A 12,472-nucleotide genomic window follows, 5' to 3' on the forward strand; every position below is an offset into this window, starting at 1 on the left:
GTTTCTTCTTCTTTCTGGTACATTGGTGGATAGTATGGAGGGAAAAGGACTGCAAACCTGAGTGATTCAGAGTTATTGTCACAGGATGAAGTAATATCATGTTAAGAACACCAGTGTAAGCTACAAGCAACCTTGGTGTTTACAAAGTTCAATGCCACACAGCAATACCTACATGGCAGTGTGCTAGACTATTTACCCTTCTGACAGTGCTTGTTCTCAGTTAGCTCAGCCAACTGCATGAGGCCATATTTCAGTGTGGACATACCAGAGTTTTTCTGAGTTCTCTGGTTTCTCTAAGATCAAGTTTCTTTGGTGAGTTCAGTAAAGCCTGGGGTCTGTACAGTGACCTCCTAGTAGTCCCTGAGATCCTAGGCATTATGGTGTGTGGGAACAAAGGCTGTTCAGCCAAATTTAATTGTTCCGATCTCCAAAGAAAAAAGTGAATCAGATTACAAGTGTATATTCTAGGTACTTTTCAGTCCTGTTTCTGAGGGTGCAGTAGTGGATAAAGAACTAAGTCCCTTTGAATAATAGCTGTCCTATTGTCTTATACTTTTTTATTTCCTTGTCATTTTGGGAAATTTGACAAGGCTAAAAGAGGCAAATTCTCACAGGATTCAGTTTCTGGACTGAATGACAAAAACAAGTGAAGAATGCAGGCCTTTGCTATAAAATAAGTGGTATCCTGGTTTCAGCTGGGATAGAGTTAATTTTCTTCCTAGTAGCTAGTATAGTGCTGTGTTTTGGATTTTAGGATGAGAATAATGTTGATAACACACTGATGTTTTAGTTGTTGCTAAGTGGCATTTACACTGGTCAAGGACTTTTCAGCTTCCCATGCTCTGCCACGTGAACAAGTAGCTGGGAGGGGGCACAGCCAAGATAGTTGATCCAAACTGGCCAAAGGGCTATTCCATACCATATGACGTCATGCTCAGTATATAAACTGGGGGGGGGTTGCCAGGGGGGTAGCCATCACTGCTTGGGGGCTGGCTGGGCATCGGTCAGCGGGTGGTGAGCGGTTGTATCACTGTTTTTTCTTTCCCCTGGGTTTTGTTCCTCTCTCTCTCCATTGTTCTTTTCCTTCCCATTACAATTTATTGTTGTTGTTGTTGTTGTTCCAATTATTAAACTGTTCTTATCTCAACCCGCAAGTTCTCTTACTTTTGCTCTTCCGATTCTCTCCCCCATCCCACCACGGGGGAAGGTGAGCCAGCTGCTGTGTGGTACTTAATTGTTGACTGGGGCTAAACCACAAGTGGAAACTGTAGAAAACCAGGGGGAGGGTAGGCATTACAAGTAACATTAGGGAATAAAGTCCAGAAAAGTCTGTTTTAGATTGGACAGGAATGTGCAGCTGTGCCTTGTTTGAATGAAAGTATTCTGATTTCAGAAGGAAGTGACATTGTTGACATCATCTGTGAAACATACTTGACATTTAGACATACCACAATTTTTAACAAAATCTATAAAATTTCTCTTTTACCATATCCTTTCAGAATATTTTGAAAGCCCAGTATCTGGGATGAAAAAGAACAATTGGTGTAGTTCACTGTTAATATATAATGTTCAGTATCATTTCTATGATAGCTTATTTTTTTAAAGTTTTAAGCAGTGGGTCTTCTTTAGGCATGATTTGATTCTTTCACAAAGTTACACTATTGTAATGCACTCATGGTGTTAAATTTTCTTTGGTTTTGGTTGGTTGGTTTTGGTTTAGTTGAGGTTTTATTTAATTAAAAAAAAAAATCCAGGAAGGTTTCTGTAAAAGCTCACTCACACCTGAATAATTAACTATCTGTCAATTGGATTACAGTTTTGGCTGTATTCTACATAGATGGAGCAAAGATTTCAGTGGGCAGATAGTCAAAACATGAGATAAATGGCCAGTCTGAAGCATGGGGGCCTAGATTTTTTATGTTTGAAAGAACAGGCATGAAAAGTTTCTGTCCTTTTTTTCAGTGATGATGTGGAAACAATCACCACAACCTTCCTATTTGTAATGAAAAAAAACACTTTTCTTGTGTCCCCCTCTAAGGTTAAGAAATAACTTTTGGTCTTAAATTCTTTGATTATTCATACCCTGGAGTATTCACTAAATTTAGATAGAATGGTTTAAGTTCTTTTGGAGGTTGCTGTGTCCCACCCACTTCTGATCTTGTCAGGTTTTAAGCATCAACAGCTTTTAATTGTAAGTCATATGTGGACTTAGTGAAGCAAAACATGTATGTAGCTGGTTCTGTATTATGGAAGTAATGCCATGATTATTATTTCATCAAAATTTAATTAAATTTTAACTATGTTACTTATATGAAAAAAGGTAGTGCATCCCCTTTAGAGTTGGAACATTAACCTACAGAAGGTGAATTATTTTTTTCTGGATATTTACAAGTGCAACACATCATACAGTTAATTTAAAATAGAATCCTCACAAATTATATAACTGTGCAAAACATTTTTTTTTTACTTTTGTGAATGAATGCTTTAAACAATGGAACAATATAGGCAATTCAAAATATAATGTTGAAGCTCTTTGAAATGCTTAAGTCACATTCAACAAACATACTCTGCAATTCAGAAATAAATGATATTATATCTTTTGTTACATTCATAATCTGATGTACTCTAAAGGAATAGTTAGGACAATTCTAAAGGAGTACAATTCAGACTTGACATGGCTGAACTTCAATTGTCATTTTTCTTTACTACTAGGTATTCTGCATTTTGATGTTTTGAAATTTGTGAGTGGGTGAAAGCACATTTCCAAAGTCCTCATTATAGAGTATGTCTTCTCAGTCTTCATTATATGTCTTAGCATTAACTATCAGAGGACAGTTCCCATCTGTCACAGTTCCCATAGTACTATGGTTTAATGCTGAAGTATCTGTTTTTTCAGGAGAATCCTCTCTAATGGTTCAAGTTAGATTTATTAGACAATAACACTAACACAGGTAGACTTCAGTTAAGACACTGGGGAAAATTCATTCTGACTTATCCATATCTTGTTCATGTCTTTCTCGTTCCCACACTTTTCACTAAATCCTTGTTTAAATAGCTGCCTGTTACTCTTCCTAAGATCCCTTCAGTGTTTCCATGTCAGCAGAGCTGGTAAACAACTCAAAAGATGTTGAGAAAAAACTAGTAGAATGTGACTTAACATTAGAAGAAAGCAAGATTTGCAGAGTGGAGGGTAGTAAATTTATGAGAGGAGTGGTATGTGAAGGCTTGAATCCTAGTGAACAAAGTGGAACCCAGTTCCTGAGAAATTATGCTTTTGAGATATTTTTTCCTCTTTTTATTCATGCAGATTTGTTTTCTACCATTTAAGACACAACAGAAAGCCTTTAAACGTGCTTATATAAAAACAAATTATTTAATTACTTTAACATGATGGTTTTTATGTAAGATAAAATAACAGATGGTAAGGTATAGGACTAGAGACAAAGGACATTTCCAATTACTTATCAAGAAGTGAAAAATGAACAAATCTGCATAATTTTTTGATATTGTAAACAACTAGAAAGCAATTTCTAGACTGGATAGAATAGAATGCGATTAAAATTGCTTCTTAAGGGAACATATTAATTGCCTGTGTTTCAGGCTGAAGTACCTGTAATTCATGGGCACAGATAACAGCTGTACTGGCCTCTGTATGTCAGTGCAGTTGTATTTCCAACAGAACATTTTCATACGTTATATGATTTATGTAAGAATTTATGGTTACTCAAAAGCATCAGAAATGCAATTTATAGATTACTACTTATAAGACTTGCCAACCCATTAACAACAGCAGATTTATTTTTGCAAATTTTGTTGTCATTATAAATCATACCTCTTCTAATATCATGTCCCTGGACTACAATAAATTCATTGTAAAGTAAATGAGAGAATAAAATCCATCTGTAGAAATTATTGTAAAAATAGCTATAATACATATATATTTGTAAAAACATTTCTATATTTAGAATTTTATTCACAGAGAAAAGATAAAGAGTTCATTTACATGATGCTTTCATCTCTTTAGTCTATTTACATATTCTGACAAAGAAGCAACGGACTCTTTTATGCATTAACCTGAATCTTTTTAGATTTGGTACAATTTTCCTATTATCAGTGTATGTAATAGGTTGGGTCTTTTACAGATCTTGCCACAATGTAAAACATTCTGGCACTGCACCTCAAATCATCTTGTTATTCTGGATACTCACTGTATACTGTGTGATACTGCAGATTTAACAACCTAGTAGAAAATACTTTTTTTTTCCTTTCTCATAAAGTGAAGTCTAGACAAACCTTTTAGACTATCAGTTATGCTCAGTTCACTGAAATTGAAACTAACATGTCCTTGAAATATTTCAAACAACACAACAGTCAACTTTAATATGCACATGGTTTTATGAACGATTGCCATAAATAATCAAAGTGGTGTGGCATAGTTGTCCTTGCAAATGCAATCTTCTCAAACTCTGCAATATTTAATAAGCTATTGCTCTAGCATACTATATTGTCTTAGTGTCTTCTATGCTGCAAGCATCAGTCTTTTCAAAGTAAGTGTTCTTTAACAGTCTTTTCTCTGTGGACCTTATAGCACAGTATACAGCTATCACTGAAGAAGTGTAAAATGTTGAGTGCAAAATATTAAGTATTCTAATATGTCTTTAACATTTATAACTACATAGAAAAGCTTACTTATAAAGGTACTGTATGACATTCCTAATAAATAAAGCAGTCAGTGAAAACAAAGTTCAAAAGTTAAAAAAAAAATCAAAGAAAGAATCCTTAAGCCATTCTTTTTTGGAAAAATAATCAACCATAATAAGTAACAAATTAAAAAAAAAAAAAACTTCCCTTATCTGTGACCATGGAATTCCTGCTCAAAACCTGTATAATCTTGTAAACAAGTAGATTTGTCTCATTTAGATTCAACCATCTTTACTGGGGGTTGTTTACAAAATATAGTGTATAGAAATTATTTAAAAGCATGTTGTTTTCTGCTAAAGTTGAAGTTAAACTTCTCTTTGTTATTAGTCTGTGTTCAGCTCATTGAAATTGAAACTACAATTCCCTGGGACATCTTCTAAGAAGAAAAATATGATAGTCTTCACCCTTGGTGAGTGACTCACAGTCTTTAGTTGCCCAGTTTCTGCCAAGAAATGAGGGGGAATATAATGTCCAATTTTCAAAAGATTCTGCTTTAGTAACTGTATGCATGTGCTAATGTGTTAGTTCTGTGTATTTTGAACAGACATAAGCATAAACAAAAGCATAGATATTTCACTTATCAGAAATAGCCCTGACATACTCGATGCACAGCTCTTACCTATTAATCATCTTTAGACAGAGAATCTCCCTTAGATCTCATCAAAATCTTTCAACTTTTTCCTGTCAAGCTACTTCTTCCAGAACCTGTCAGGTCCCTTCACTCAAAACTTGTCAATGCTTTTCAAAATGTTGTTCTAATATCAGTCTTAGAACAAAGGAAAATGTTTCTAAAAATATCGCATTTTCCCTTTTTTATACAAGAACTGCTTAATTTAAGGACCCTATCTTACCCTAATAAGTGTCTATGAAATAGCAACCACAGTAACCTTTGAAAGAATCATCTTGAAACACCAAAAGCTTTCTAGGCTTCAAGGGAATATGGAGAATTTTTTGCACATTTTTATTTTATTGTGTCTTACTGGAAACTTTATAAATAATATCTTAATGGAAGGTGATAGGGCAGCTTTCAGGAATTTCAAACCTGGGTAGAGAAGCACCTGATATGTATAGAATCTGCCTGTTCTGTGAAACTTCTACATTGTCCTTTACTCAGAGGCAGCTGTGAAACTGGAAGCAGAAACTATTGTTTACTTTGTCTGAGTGCCATAAGTTACTTGGGAATGCTAATGCTCTAGCCATCTTTCTATGTCAGTCTACAGCAATTCTGAACTAAATAATAAAGTTCAGGCTCTATTAGAAGTGAATTACAGGACAACAACTTAATTAATACCAGTCAGTATTATTTTCTTAACAGTGGGTCTTCTAAAAAAGCTTGTCTTTGGGCAAGAAATTTAAAGGGAAAATTTACTATTATATATTTAGATAGTTTTCAAAGGGGTGATTATATGCCATCCTGATTCAAATCAACAAATATTAGTTTCCTCTATAGGAGTGACAAATATTTCATGTATTATTTCACACACAGAATCACACAGAATCATATAGGTTGGAAAAGACCTTTAAGATCATCGAGTCCAACCATAAACCTAACACTGCCAAAACCACCACTACACCATGTCTCTAAGCACCTCATCCAAACGTCTTTTAAATACCTCCAGGGATGGCGACTCAACCACTTCCCTGGGCAGCCTGTTCCAATGCTTGATAACCCTCTCGGTGAAGAAAAATTTCCTAATATCCAGTCTAAACCTCCCCTGGCACAACTTGAGGCCATTTCCTCTTGTCCTATCACTTGTTACCTGGGAGAAGAGACCGACCCCCACCTCTCTACAACCTCCTTTCAGGTAGTTGAAGAGAGCAATAAGGTCTCCCCTCAGCCTCCTTTTCTCCAGGCTAAACAGTCCCAGCTCCCTCAGCCACAAATCATAAGACTTCTGCTCCAGACCCTTCACCAGCTTCGTTGCCCTTCTCTGCACACGCTCCAGCACCTCAATATCCCTCTTGTAGTGGGGGGCCCAAAACTGAACACAGGATTCGAGGTGCGGCCTCACCAGTGCCGAGTACAGGGGCACAATCACTTCCCTACTCCTGCTGGCCACACTATTTTTGATACAAGCCAGGATGCCATTGGCTTTCTTGGCCACCTGAGCACACTGCTGGCTCATATTCAGGCGGCTGTCAACCAGCACCCCCAGGTCCTTCTCTGCTGGGCAGCTTTCCAGCCACTCTTCCCCAAGCCTGTAGCGTTGCATGGGGTTGCTGTAGCCCAAGTGCAGGACCTTGCACTTGGCCTTGTTAAACCTCATACAATTGACCTCGGCCCATCGATCCAGCCTGTCCAGATCCCTCTGTAGAGCCTGCCTACCCTCCAGCAGATCAACACTCGCACACAACTTGGTGTCATCTGCAAACTTACTGAGAGTACACTCGATCCCTTCGTCCAGATCATTGATAAAGATGTTAAACAGAACTGGCCCCAACACAGAGCCCTGGGGAACACCACTTGTGACTGGCCGCCAACCAGAGTAAACTCCATTCACCACCACTCTTTGGGCCCGGTCATCCAGCCAGTTCTTTACCCAGCGAAGAGTACACCCGTCCAAGCCATGAGCAGCCAGTTTCTCCAGGAGAATGCTGTGGGAGACTGTGTCAAAGGCTTTACTGAAGTCTAGATAGACAACATCCACAGCCTTTCCCTCATCCACTAGGCGGGTCACCTTGTCGTAGAAGGAGATCAGGTTGGTCAAGCAGGACCTGCCTTTCCTGAACCCATGCTGGCTGGGCTTGATCCCTTGGTTATTCTCTACATGCCCTGAGATAGCACTCAGGATGATCTGCTCCATCAGCTTCCCTGGCACCAAGGTCAGGCTAACAGGCCTGTAGTTCCCCAGGTCCTCCTTCCGGCCCTTCTTGAAGATGGGCGTCACATTGGCTAATCTCCAGTCATCAGGGACCTCCCCAGTTAGCCAGGACTGCTGGTAAATGATGGAAAGGGGCTTGGTGAGCTCTTCTGCCAGCTCCTTCAACACTCTCGGGTGGATCTCATCAGGCCCCATAGACTTGTGAGTGTCTAAGTGGTGCAGAAGGTCACTCACCATTTCCCCCTGGATTATGGGTGCTCCAGTCTGGTCCCCGTCCCTATCTTCCAACTCCAGGGGCTGGGTACCCATAGAACAGTCGGCCCTGCTAATAAAGACTGAGGCAAAGAAGGCATTAAGTACCTCAGCCTTTTCCTCATCCTTGGTCACTGTGTTTCCCCCCACATCTACTAGGGGCTGGAGATTCTCCTTACCTCTCCTTTTGCTGCTAATGTATTTGAAGAAGTGTTTTTTGTTGTCTTTTACAGCAGCAGCCAGACTGAGCTCTAACTCAGCTTTGGCCCTTCTAGTTTTCTCCCTGCACAGCCTTGCTACACCTTTGTAGTCCTCCTGAGTTGCCCGCCCCTTCTTCCAGAGGACATAGACTCTCCTCTTTTTCCTGAGTTCAAGCCAGAGCTCTCTAGTCAGCCAGGCCGGTCTTCTTCCCTGCCGGCTCGTCTTTCGGCACCTGGGGACAGCCCGCTCTTGTGCCTTTAGGACTTCCTCCTTAAAGAATGTCCAGCCTTCCTGGACCCCTTTGCCCATAAGGGCTGCCTCCCAGGGGACTCTCTCGACCAGTCTCCTAAACAGGCCGAAGTCTGCCCTCCGGAAGTCTAAGGTGGCAGTTTTGCTGACCCCCCTCGCCGCTTCTCCACGTATCAAAAACTCTATCATTTCATGATCGCTCTGCCCAAGACAGCCTCCAACCATCACATGGCTCACAAGTCCTTCTCTGTTGGTGAACAAGAGGTCCAGCGGGGCACCTTCCCTCGTTGGCTCACTCACCAGCTGTGTCAGGAAGTTATCTGCCACACGCTCCAGGAACCTCCTGGACTGTTTCCTCTCTGCTGTATTGTATTTCCAGCAGACATCCGGCAGGTTGAAGTCCCCCACAAGAACAAGGGCTAGCGATCGTGAGGCTTCACCCAGCTGCTTATAGAATAGTTCATCTGTCTCCTCATCCTGGTTGGGGGGTCTGTAACAGACTCCCACCACAATATCTGCCTTGTTGGCCTTCCCCCTGATTCTTACCCATAAACACTCCACCCTATCATCACCATCATCGAGCTCTAAACTATCCAGACACTCCCTGACATATAGGGCTACCCCACCACCTCTCCTGCCTCGCCTATCCCTCCTGAAGAGTTTATAGCCATCCATCGCCGCACTCCAGTTGTGCGAGTCACCCCACCACGTTTCAGTGATGGCCACCATATCATAGTTTTCCTGATGTACAATGGTTTCCAACTCCTCCTGCTTGTTACCCATGCTGCGTGCATTGGTGTAGAGGCACTTCAGCTGGGCTGTCATCCGTGTCTCCTTCACAGAAGAACACCCCTTGCGTGCTTTGAGGCGTTTCACTGGTGTTTCCCTCTTGGCTCCCGTTGCCTCAGTATCCCCTGGCTCAAATCCGCTCGACTTTGGCTGTGCCCAAGCATACCCCGCACATCTCGAGGACTCAGGCTGAGTGCCCTCGCTGGCAGCCGCTCCCTCTAACCATGGCACGCCGCCCCTCAGCTTCCCTCGGGCAAGCCTGATATTATCCCCCTCCCCCTTCGAGTCTAGTTTAAAGCTCTGTCAATGAGCCCCGCAAGTTCCTGAGCAAAGATTCTCTTTCCCCTTTGAGAAAGATGAATCCCATCAGACGCTAGCAAACCCGGTGCGGCGTAGGCCATCCGAAGAAAAAAATTTATTATACCGAAGAAAAAAGTATCTGTCCTACTACAGGCACAGGGATCTGAACATCCCAGTATACAAGCCCTAGGACAAATGTGAATACAAGAAAAATTGAAAAATATGAAAAAGGTTTCAAAGAAAATTAAGCATTTTTCTGGTTACTTGATGACATATATATATATATATATATCTATGTCTATATATATATCTCACATAAGATATATGTACTTGAATCTACCAGAGGAATGAAATACAAAGCATCCATCTGCCTGGACTTCGACCAAACAGTTGATACAGCACCATATGGAAAACCACAGGTCCTGTTAGAAAAGATAAAAATTAGTAGAACTACAAAATTATCAAGGTTCTAATTAAAGGGGAGAAGACAGCAGAAATTATTGATACTAAACAGGTGATGAAAGAAAAGTGAAATAAAAGTGTTTCTGAAGGGTTGGGTTGGTAATACTCTTATGTGAAATTAATGATCTTGCATATGAATCGGGAATATCTCGATGAATTTTGCTGATGTTGTAAAGGTAGAAGTCACTGTAATCCTAGGGATAATGAAGATTCATTCCACACATGTTCTGCTCAAATAATTAAATGTAATCCGAATAGAGTTGTTGAAGAAAATACAAGCAAAACAGGAAGCAACTTCCTCTGACTATGTTTGTCCTTCTGTTCTATAAAATCAAATTGGTTACTTTGAATTTCAATGCCAATTTCAGCTAACATATTCTTCTTTGTGTTGTAAAAAGTTACTTGTACAGCTGTGTACGTTTCACTGCCTGGTGGGTAACTGACGAGTCAGTTCTAGCTGACAGACTGGTAGCTCCAGCAACTATGATTTTTTAAATATTGTCTGTTCATACTCACAGGAAAAAAAGTTGAGTGAATTATGGGACCAAAGAGATAGACATAATAATACAACATTTAATAGTACAAAATTCTGCATTGTGAATCTGGAAACTAGTAAGAAAAATCACTGACAAAACCTGAGGGCAGAAATTCAGGCTCATTGAAGGAGATGTGTCATATTCAGTCCTTTGAGGTACCAATATGTTACAGCTGTGAAAAATGCAAATTGTATCCTAGGATGTGTCATATGAGTTAGGACAATATTAGTTCCATTATACAAAATTCTGGTGAGATCTCCTCTGAAATATATGCTCTGGTCATTCATAGTGAAAGAAGATGAATTCAAACTGACGGAGAGAAGAGCTTCTGTGATAATGAGGGAAATTTAAAGTCTATTATATGAGAAGAGACTAGAAGCACTGGGCTTGGTTAGCTTAGTGACACAAAAGCTTAAAAAGGATAAGGTTGCTATCTATAAATTCAGCAAAGAGTACAGACTATGTAAGGTAAAGGATAATATTGGTACAGGAACAAATGGATATAATGAGTACATTTTGCCTGAAATTGGAGAATAGCTAGTAATTCTATCCAGTGACTGTGGGTGCTCAGCTTTTACAATGAGTAATGGAGGGAAAAGCAAAGCATTAACAAAACAAAGCTAACTTTAAAATAGATCTTTTTTTTTTTTCTTTAAAGATTAACGGATGTGATTTTTGCAATAAAAGAATCTATTGCTATATCCATGTGTTGCATGGACAATAAATAGGTTGCATGTATTGCATTACATAAATAGGTTGGAAATATATATTGAATATAGGTCTGCATAATTTTAATTTTCTGGTCAAATAGCTGCAATTATGAATCTGAATAAAGTCAACCAAGGGGTTTGCTATGGAGTCAGCTGAAGGCCTGGGAATAACAGGTCCTACTACCTCTACTGGATGGAAAGAATTCCTTTTTAAGGAATTTTTTAAGAAGAGCTATTCAGCTTGCCTCTAGGTCAGCATGAACTTGCAAATTAATGCTGTGGCTAAAAGAATTAATATAGTGCCCAGCTATCTTAATTTGATAAGATGAATCCCACCCCTAAACTATAATAGGCCTGAACGAGGAAAGATAGTTGTCACCAGCAGAGTCTCTCAGATTACCTAGAGAAGACTAAGAGTTAATACAAGGAAGTGGAATGGGAGAGAGACTAGGGCTGTCTAGAAAAAGTGACTTGACCCGGAATTAAATGAAGATTTATTATAGAGAGAGGTAAGGAGTGTGCTAAGAAGATAATAAAAGCTATCTGATTTATGACAGTGTGAACATAAAATGTTGGAAATAGTAGGAAAATTAAGGTAAAATAACTCCAGGGACACATTTTGGTGAAAAAACAACAACAACAAAAATTCCCCAAACCCATAGAAGATAATAATGAAACATCATGTAAGAACACTTGAGAAAAGGACTGGCTGAACAACATGTAGTGTGGTAGACTGTTACATTATGGGGAGAGTATAGCCATTTCCAGAATCTGATTTTTTTCCTAAACTATATAATATTCTACCAGTCACTCGCTACTTGCTTTCTGTTGGCATTCTCTGGGATTCACACAAAATTCATATTGTCTCTTTCTTTCTTCCGCTCCTTCCTCTCACACCATTGCTATTGAAGGCTCAGTTCTAGTGGTCCTTGGGGTTATGCTGGGTGTTCACTTAATGCAGTCATGGTTTTGACATGAATAGAAGCTAATGAAAACATAGATGAAAACATGCCCTTCTCGTGTCCAGAGAAGGGCAACGAAGCTGGTGAAGGGTCTGGAGCAGAAGTCTTATGAGGAGCAGCTGAGGGAGCTGGGATTGTTTAGCCTGGAGAAAAGGAGGCTGAGGGGAGACCTTATTGCTCTCTACAACTACCTGAAAGGAGGTTGTAGAGAGGTGGGGGTCGGTCTCTTCTCCCAAGTAACAAGCCATAGGACAAGAGGAAATGGCATCAAGTTGCGCCAGGGGAGGTTTAGACTGGATATTAGGAAATTTTTCTTCACTGAAAGGGTTATCAAGCATTGGAACAGGCTGCCCAGGGAAGTGGTTGAGTCGCCATCCCTGGAGGTATTTAAAGGACGTTTGGATGAGGTGCTTAGGGACATGGTATAGTGGTGGTCTTGGCAGTGTTAGGTTTATGGTTGGACTCGATGATCTTAAAGGTCTTTTCCA

Source organism: Mycteria americana, chromosome 1 (assembly GCF_035582795.1).
Source record: "Mycteria americana isolate JAX WOST 10 ecotype Jacksonville Zoo and Gardens chromosome 1, USCA_MyAme_1.0, whole genome shotgun sequence".
NCBI lineage: Eukaryota > Metazoa > Chordata > Aves > Ciconiiformes > Ciconiidae > Mycteria > Mycteria americana.